We start from the raw sequence: 9300 nt of genomic DNA, 5'->3' as shown, positions 1-9300 counted from the left end.
TTACTTTCAAAATTTTCTGTCATACTCTTACCCCATTTCACATCTGCTCTTCTCTTTTAAATAAATAATAAAATAAACAATGAAAATAATTTAAGAATAAAATAATATAAAATAAAATAGCTTTGTTTTAGTTGTGCACACCTACGCGATATAACATTATAAAATTAAATATTAGTTTTGTACATTATAATACACTCTCACCCAGTCACTCATTCACTCTCACTCACACAAAGATTTTTTATGATAATTTAAAAATGATTTGTTCGCTAAAATAAATTAAAAAAAAGTTGAAATGAAAAATAAAATAAATAGATAGATAAATAAACCGATAAATAGACAATAAACAATAAAAATAAAATAAAAATAAAATGATAAAATAAAATAAAATAAAAATGAAATATACAAGTCAAAATGGTTGTTTTAGTTGTCCACACCTACGCGATTTAGCATAAATCTAAATATTAATTTTGTAGATTATAATACATGAACGTAACATGCAATTTTCTTGGCGGAAAAAATTACTACAAGCAAATCTACTAACGAACGAAGCCGCTACGATACGGTCCGGACGCCATGCCAGTCCAGTCACTATCAGACGATAGCTTTCACGTTGTGGAGCGGGTGTTCTCCAACTCCAGGTGGACTTTATGAGAGAACACGGGGTTCTGCCGACGTCTGTTAATTGCTCGAGGTACAATAATAATCAGGTCGTCAACATCCGTGACGACGACCAGGATGATCTTTAGATTTTGGGGTACCGGATTACTAAACATAGGTTAGGTTACGTAGGTTAGGTAGGTTAAGTTAGAATAGACTAATTTTTCATTATTTAATTTCTTCGACCTCGGCACCTATCAAAACAAACATGGCGTATCATTCAACCGCCGTGACTTCATTTGTTTTTTGGTTTTAGCAACTTTTTTGTTATTGATTTCCGCCAATAAAATCGCATATTATGTTCATCTATTATAATTGACAAAATTGACAATTTATTTTCAATATAAATCTAAAATTAAATTAAGATTGATAAAAGAAAATGAAGTAAAAATGAAATAAAAACAAAATAAAAAATAAGAAAAATAAAATATAAGAATTATATTATTTATAATATGTATGATTAGTTATAATAATCTAATAAATAGAAATGAATATAAATAAAAATTAAATTAAAATGAATAAAAAAAGAACAATAAAAAATTAAACCAAACAAATAAAAAATAGAATAAGAATAGAATAAGAAAAAAAAATTAAATTAAATAAGTTAGAATGAAATTAGAATAAAATTAGAATGAAATAAAATAAAATTAGATTAAGATTAGAAATGTAAATAGAAATAAACTGAAAATAAAAAGAAATAAAAGATAAAATAATAAATAAAAAGTAAATGAAAAATAAATGAAATAAGTGAAAAAAAAGAAAAAGAAAAAAGTAAAAATAAGATCAATGAAAAATAAATGAAAAATAAGAATAAGATAAACGAAAAATAAAAATAAAATAAATGAAATAAAATTAAATAAATGAAAATAAAAATTAAACATGAAAAATTAAATTAAATGAAAAATTGAAATTAAATAAATCAAAAATTGAAATTTAATGAAACAAAAATCAAACGAATGAAAATATAGATTAAAATAGAAACAATAAAATAAACAAAATAAATATAAAAGATGAAATTTGAAATGAAATTAAAATTAGCGAAATTAAAAAAAATAGAAATGAAAAATAGAAAATAAAAACAAAATAGACAAAATGAAAACAGAACTAACAAAATTAAAAATTAAATAGCAATAAAATTATAACATATATAACTATAATTGATAATAATGATAATAATAGTTAATAGTAATTACAATTGTAATGCGACAGTAAGTGGTCCATCCGAAAGCTTTTTTTTTTATTATTTGTTTTTTTTTTTTTTTTTTTTTTTTTTATGTCTACTAGCAGACCAAATTCGAGACTATATTCGAGTGTTTTTGGGGGGTCAACATTAACGAAACTAACATTTTTAGAATATCATTATAAAGTTTATCTTCGTTTAACCAAATTAGGCTAGGTTAGGTAAATTTAGGTTTGGAGGAAGATATATTTAATACAAAGATGATTTTTATAATAATCTATCCGCTAATTTGGACATGACCCTTTCTTTTAATACCTTTACGAACAATTAAGGTTAAGCTGGGCTAGTTAGCTTCGTTTCGAGAAATTTATAAGATATTTAATACAAAGACAAATTTTATAATAATATTCTAAAAATGTTGGGTTCGCTAATCTTTACATGATCCTCTCTTTTGATATCTTTCTGGACAATTATGGTGCAGATTGTGATAAAAAAAAGTAACGGTCCAGTTAGCTTTTGACTTCCTATCGACATGACGTCATCAACATCACTGCCAAACGCCTCCATAATTCGGTTGACATCTAAAATCATAAAGCATGCACTACATACCAGATAGTTGCGATAATAATCCATTTTAGTTAAAAAAAAAAACACTTGTCACTTAATTTTACCAAGTATCACTATACAGTATATCACTTTTCATTGATTTTTTCACAACACTATACGAGTAACACCGAACTATCTATTGTCGTATATTCATATACCAAGTCAAATTACATAAAATGAATGCGCCCTGAAAAGTAGTACCAATGATTACCATTGTAAATTTAATTATGTACAAATAACTGACATTGATATATTATTTTTATGTTAGAAAATAAAACTGATTACAATATATGGGTCTAATTTCAGAGAACTTTACGAATTTAAATAAATATTCAACATTTTGTATCCTTCCGCCGTCATTCATACCCTCGACATTTCTTGTAAATATACGTTACATTATTAATTTCATTCTTATGCTCTTATATTTAATACCAAGATAAATTTTATGATGACATTTTAAAAATGTTGGGTTCACTAATATTAACATGATACTTTCTTTTAATATATTCATGAACAATTATGGTGCAGATTGTAAGCAAATCGAATGATGATCCAATTGCTTTTTGACTTCCTATCGACATGACGTCATCAACATCACTGCCTTATTGCTCGACCAATCACAGGGCCTTATTGCTCGACCAATCACAGGAACTTATGGCTCGACCAATCACAGGGCCTTATTGCTCGACCAATCACAGGGCCTTATAGCTCGACCAATCACAGGGCCTTATAGCTCGACCACTCACCGTGCCTTTTGGGTCGACCAATCACAGTGCCTTATGGCTCGACCAATCACAGGGCCTTATGGCTCGACGAATCACACATAAGGTCCTGTGATTGGTCGAGCCATGAGGCCCTGTGATTGGTCGAGCCATAAGGCCCTGTGATTGGTCGAGCCATAAGGCCCTGTGATTGGTCGAGCCATAAGGCCCTGTGATTGGTCGAGCCATAAGGCTCTGTGATTGGTCGAGCCATGAGGCCCTGTGATTGGTCGAGCCATAAGGCACTGTGATTGGTCGAGCCATAAGGGCCTGTGATTGGTCGAGCCATGAGGCCCTGTGATTGGTCGAGCCAAGAGTCCTTGTGATTGGTCGAGCCATAAGGCACTGTGATTGGTCGAGCCATAAGGGCCTGTGATTGGTCGAGCTATGAGGCCCTATGATTGGTCGAGCCATAAGGCCCTGTGATTGGTCGAGCTATAAGGCACTGTGATTGGTCGAGCCATTAGGTCCTGTGATTGGCAGATCATATTGGAGACTATATCAAAATTAACAAAATAGAAAAATTAAGAAATAACAATAGAAATAAAATAAATAGAAAATGAAAACAAAATAAGAATATAAAAATAGAAAATAAAAAAAATAATGTAAAATAAGATTATAACATTTATAATAACTATGATTAATTATAATTAGATAATGAAAATACAAATTGAATAAAATTTAGTAAAATATAAGATAAATTAAAAATAATAGAAATGTTACTTAAAATAATAATTATAATAATAATAATAATAATAAAAATAATGATAAAAATAATAATAACAAAAATAATAATGAAAATAAAAAAATATTAAAATATAATCAATAAAAGTATAATATAAAAAAATGATAAAGAAATAAGATTAATAAAATAAAAATAATAGAATAATAATAAAAATGATGATAAAGATAATAATAATAATAATTATGATAATAATAATAATAATAATAATAATAATGCGATAAAACGAGGTCCATCGGAAAACAATTTTTTTAACGTCTACTGGCAGATCAAATTGTAGACTATAATCGATCTTTTTCTTTTGGTTCAAGGTTAGGGAACCTGAATTTTTTTTAAATTATTACTATAAAGTTTATCTTTGTTTAGCTAAATTAGGGTAAGTTAGGTTTGGAGGAAGTTATAAGATATTTAGTACAAAAATAATTGTTATAATAATTTAAAAATGTTTTGTTCGTTAATCTGGACATGATCCTTTCTTTTAGTATCGTTATGAACAATTAAGGTTATGTATGGTTGGGTTGGGCTAGATCAGAGGTGGGGAACCTGCGGCCTTCTGCGGCCTTTGATATATATGTACATATATTATTTTTTTTTAAATACCTTGAATATTTTTTAAGTCTGAAATCATTATACATCTATAAGCATTTTATTCATTTCTAAATTACTTTGAATCTAAATTTATAAAAAGGGTATAATAAAAAAAAAGGGTAAAATTTTACTTTCGACCATTGTTGGAATATAGCAATACAAAATTAAATAGTAATTTTGTAAATTAAAATGTATGAACGTAATATGCAATTTTGTGTGCGGAAATGAAAACAAAAAAAGTTGCTAAAACAGATTTCTTAAGTAACGAAGTCGTGTACTACGAATGGTACGCCATGTTTGTTATGGTAGATTCCGACGTCGGAGAAATGAAAGGACGATAAATTTGTCTAAGCTAAAGTAAACTAACCTAACCTAACCTAACCTAACCTAACCTAACCGGTAAAATTTTACTTTCGACCATTGGAGGAATATAGCCATACAAAAGCTAAGAGAGTGGTTGAAAAGCCCGCCAACGTCTCTCACGACGACGACGACCAGCCGGATGATATCTAATTTGCAGGTAATGATTTATTAAACACAGGTTAGGTTAGTTTAGTTTAGTTTAGACAAATTTATCGTCCTTTCATTTCTCCGACGTCGGCATCTACCATAACAAACATGGCGTACCATTCGTCGTACACGACTTCGTTACTTAAGAAATCTGTTTTAGCAACTTTTTTATTTTCATTTCCGCACACAAAATTGCATATATCGTTCATACATTTTAATTTACAAAATTACTATTTAATTTTGTATTGCTATATTCCTACAATGGTCGAAAGTAAAATTTTACCAAAATAAGCTCAAGTGTAACTTCTGCACCCACTTCGAATTTAAAAAAAATGAGTAAAAAATCATTTAAAATTTTTATACATATGTATATTTTTAAAATTAAAAAAATATTTTTAAACTGAATGTTTAGGGAGGGGGTGGAAAACTTACACCGTCCCCTAAAAAGGGATAAAATGGTTGAAAAAAAAATTCAGTGCGGTCTCTATGTGGGACGATGAATTGTAAGGTGGCCTTCATGCACAAAAAGGTTCCCCACCCCTGGGCTAGATTTTATATTAAAATTTAAAAAAAAATTGTGTTCGCTAATCTTGACATGATCCTTTCTCTATGGACAATAATGGTGCAGATTGTGAGCAAAAATAACAGTACAATCGATTCGTGGGTCCGTTATTTTTTGAATTCCTATCGACATGACGTCATCACTGCCAAACGCCTACAGATTTCAGTTAACATTATTATCCGTTTCAAATCATAACGCATGCACTACATACTTACTTGATATTTGCGATGATAATCCACTTTAGTTAAAAACACTTGTCACTTAATTTTTTTTACCAAGTATCACAATTCACTGTATCACTTTCTAGATTGTGAGCAAAAATAACAGTACAATCGATTCGTGGGTCCGTTACTTTTTGAATTCCTATCGACATGACGTCATCACTGCCAAACGCCTACAGATTTCAGTTAACATTATTATCCGTTTCAAATCATAACGCATGCACTACATACTTACCTGATATTTGCGATGATAATCCACTTTAGTTAAAAACACTTGTCACTTAGTTTTTTACCAAGTATCACAATTCACTGTATCACTTTCCATTGACTTTTTCACAACACACTATTCACAACGAGTAACAAAGAACGAACTGTCTATTGCCGCAAATACCACGTCAAAGTACTTGAAATTAATTCACTCTGAAAAATAGTACCAACGATTACCATAGTAAATTTAATTCTCTACAAATAACTAACATTGATACAATATCATCATGTTAGAAAATAAAACTGATTACAAGATATGAGTCTAATTTCAGAGAAATTTACGAATTTAAATGGATATTGAAAAATTCTGTATCCTTCCGCCGTCATTCATACCCTCGACATTTCTTGTAAATATGCATGATACATGATTAAATTCACGAATGTTTCTCTAATTAAATCAGTAGTAAGGTTCTCTCAAATTTGACCCAAATCTTGTAGTCATTTTCATATTTTAACATAATGATATTATATTAATATTAGATATTTGTATAGGATTAAATAAATTACGATTACCGTTGGTACTAATTTTCAGAGCGCATTGGTTTCAAGTACTTTGACAATGTAAATAAATTTGTTGCAAAAGATAGTTTAATATTAGTCATATTTTTACTACTGATTTAATTAGAGAAACATTCGTGAATTTAATCATGTATCATGCATATTTACAAGAAATGTCGAGGGTATGAATGACGGCGGAATGATACAGAATTTTCAATATCCATTTCAATTCGTAAATTTCTCTGAAATTAGACTCATATCTTGTAATTAGTTTTATTTTCTAACATGATGATATTTTATCAATGTTAGTTATTTGTAGAGAATTAAATTTAGTATGGTAATCGTTGGTACTACTTTTCAGAGCGAATTGATTTCAAGTGCTTTGACGTGGTATTTGTGGCAATAGACAGTTCGTTCTTTGTTACTCGTTGTGAATAGTGTGTTGTGAAAAAGTCAATGGAAAGTGATACAGTGAATTGTGATACTTGGTAAAAAACTAAGTGACAAGTGTTTTAACTAAAGTGGATTATCATCGCAAATATCAGGTAAGTATGTAGTGCATGCGTTATGATTTGAAACGGATAATAATGTTAACTGAAATCTAGGCGTTTGGCAGTGATGACGTCATGTCGATAGGAATTAAAAAAGTAACGGACCCACGAATCGATTGTACTGTTATTTTTGCTCACAATCTGCACCATTATTGTCCATAGAGAAAGGATCATGTCAAGATTAGCGAACACAACCTTTTTAGAATTTTATTATAAAATCTAGCCCAGGGGTGGGGAACCTTTTTGTGCATGAAGGCCACCTTACAATTCATCGTCCCACATAGAGACCGCACTGATTTTTTTTTTTTTAATCATTTTATCCCTTTTTAGGGGACGGTGTAAGTTTTCCACCCCCTCCCTAAAAATTCAGTTTAAAAATATTTTCTTAATTTTAAAAATATATATATAAAAATTTTAAATTATTTTTACCATTTTTTTTTTAAATTTCGAAGTGGCTGCAGAAAATACACTTGACCTTTTTTTTAATCATACCCATTTTATGAATTTCAATTCAAAGTGATTTAGAAATGCAAAAAATGCTTCTGGCCTTATGGCTCGACCAATCATAGGGCGTTATTGCTCGACCAATCACAAGGCCTTATTGCTCGACCAATCACAGGGCCTTATGGCTCGACCAATCACAGGGCCTTATGGCTCGACCAATCACAGGGCCTTATGCCTCGACCAATCACAGGGCCTTATGGACCGACCAATCACAGGGCCTTATGGCTCGACCAATCACAGTGCCTTATAGTTCGACCAATCACAGGGCCTTATGGCACGACCAATCACAGTGCCTTATGGCTCGACCAATCATATGGCCTCATGGCTCGACCAATCACAGGGCCTTATGACTAGACCAATCACAATGCCTTATGGCTCGACCAATCACAGTTCCTTATGGGTCGACCAATCACAGTTCCTTATGGGTCGACCCATCACAGGGCCTTATGGCTCGACCAATCACAGGGCCTTATGGCTCGACCAATCACAAGGTCTTGTGGCTCGACCAATCACAGTGCCTTATGGCTCGACCAATCACAGGGTTTTGTGGCTCCAATCAGAGGGCCTTATGGCTCGACCAATCACAGTGCCTTATAGCTCGACCAATCACAGGGCCTTATGGCTCCACCAATCACAGGGCCTTATGGCTCGACCAATCACAAGGACTCATGGCTCGACCAATCACAGGGCCTCATGGCTCCACCAATCACAGGGCCTTATGGCTCGACCAATCACGGGGCCTTATGGCTCGACCAATCACGGAGCCTTATGGCTCGACCAATCAAAGGGCCTTATGGCTCGACCAATCAAAGGGCCTCATGGCTCGACATATCACAAAGCCTTATGGCTCGACCAATCTCAGGGCCTTATGGCTCAACCAATCACAGGGCCTCATGGCTCGACCAATCACAGGGGCTCATGACTCGACCAATCACAAGGCCTTATGGCTCGACCAATCACAGGGCCATATGGCTCGACCAATCAGAGGGCCTTATGGTTCGACCAATCACAGGGCCTCATGGCTCGACCAATCACAAGGCCTCATGCCTCGACCAATCAAAGGGCCTCATGCCTCGACCAATCAAAGGGCCTTATGGCTTGACCAATCAGAGGGCCTTATGGCTCGACCAATCACAGGGCCTTATGGCTCGACCAATCACAGGGCCTTATGGCTCGACCAATCACAGGGCCTCATGGCTAGACCAATCACAGAGCCGTATGGCTCGACCAATCACAGGGCCTTATGGCTCGACCAATCACAGAGCCCGATGGCTCGACCAATCACAGTTCCTTATGGCTCGACCAATCACAGGGCCTCATGGCTCGACCAATCACAGGGCCTTATGGCTCGACCAATCACAGGGCCTTATGGCTCGACCAATCACAGGGTCTTGTGGCTCGACCAATCACAGTGCCTTATGGCTCGACCAATCACAGGGTCTTGTGGCTCGACCAATCGCACGGCCTTATGGCTCGACCAATCACAGAGCCTTATAGCTCGACCAATCACAGGGCCTTATGGCTCGACCAATCACAGGCCTTATGGCTCGACCAATCACAAGTACTCATGGCTCGACCAATCACAGGGCCTCATGGCTCCACCAATCACAGGGCCTTATGGCTCGACCAATCACAGGGCCTTATGGCTCGACC

This window comes from Oratosquilla oratoria, chromosome 18 (genome assembly GCF_046742065.1).
Source record: "Oratosquilla oratoria isolate Oo_2021 chromosome 18, ASM4674206v1, whole genome shotgun sequence".
Classification (NCBI taxonomy): domain Eukaryota; kingdom Metazoa; phylum Arthropoda; class Malacostraca; order Stomatopoda; family Squillidae; genus Oratosquilla; species Oratosquilla oratoria.
This window is presented reverse-complemented; position numbering follows the sequence as displayed.